Here is a 350-nt window from a genome sequence, read left to right on the forward strand (position 1 = left end):
GAGGATCACTGGGACCCAAGAACTTGAGGCTTCTTTGAGCTATGATTGCACCACCGCACTCCAGCCTGGGAGACAGAACAGGACTCCCATCTCTAAGAAAAAAAAAAAGCGTTGCTGCTATGTGTGCTGCTCATCTGTAAACCACAATGGGCAGCATACCTAGCAGTGATTCATTCTTTTAAGACTTAAATGACATTGGACTTTCTAAGAATCTGTGATAGTTAATACTTAGTGTCAACTTGATTGGATTGAAGAATGCAAAGTATTGACCCTGGGTGTGCCTGTGAGGGTGTTGCCAAAGGAGATTAACATTTGAGTCAGTGGGCTGGGAATGGCAGACCCACCCTTAA

This window comes from Mandrillus leucophaeus, unplaced genomic scaffold (genome assembly GCF_000951045.1).
Source record: "Mandrillus leucophaeus isolate KB7577 unplaced genomic scaffold, Mleu.le_1.0 Scaffold67, whole genome shotgun sequence".
NCBI classification, from domain to species: domain Eukaryota; kingdom Metazoa; phylum Chordata; class Mammalia; order Primates; family Cercopithecidae; genus Mandrillus; species Mandrillus leucophaeus.